General features: G+C 33.2%; 1 protein-coding gene and 1 long non-coding RNA gene across 10 annotated transcripts in view; one reads left to right on the forward strand and one right to left on the reverse strand.

The window, feature by feature from the left end:
- The window catches only part of crebbpb (CREB binding lysine acetyltransferase b), a 52,944-nt gene that overhangs the window by 20,215 nt on the left and 32,512 nt on the right, over window positions 1–217 (reverse strand). The gene's annotated exons all lie outside the window — the stretch shown is intronic.
- The window catches only part of LOC116702634 (uncharacterized), a 37,668-nt gene that overhangs the window by 13,777 nt on the left and 23,674 nt on the right, over window positions 1–217 (forward strand). The gene's annotated exons all lie outside the window — the stretch shown is intronic.

Here is a 217-nt window from a genome sequence, read left to right on the forward strand (position 1 = left end):
GTTGATTTTAACCAAAACATATTTTATTTGTCACATAAGCTATTTATTAACTGTCTTCACATCCATATTATGCTACATTCTTCTTATCTTATGAAGTTGTATGTTTTATAGACATACAGCTGCAACACATCTAATTGAAAACAATTTTTCAATAACTGATTAAAAGAGCTTGGGAGAGAAGGGGAGTGCGATGGACGCTACTCATAGAGAGACGGCT

The sequence above is a fragment of the Etheostoma spectabile genome, chromosome 15 (genome assembly GCF_008692095.1).
Source record: "Etheostoma spectabile isolate EspeVRDwgs_2016 chromosome 15, UIUC_Espe_1.0, whole genome shotgun sequence".
NCBI classification, from domain to species: Eukaryota; Metazoa; Chordata; class Actinopteri; order Perciformes; family Percidae; genus Etheostoma; species Etheostoma spectabile.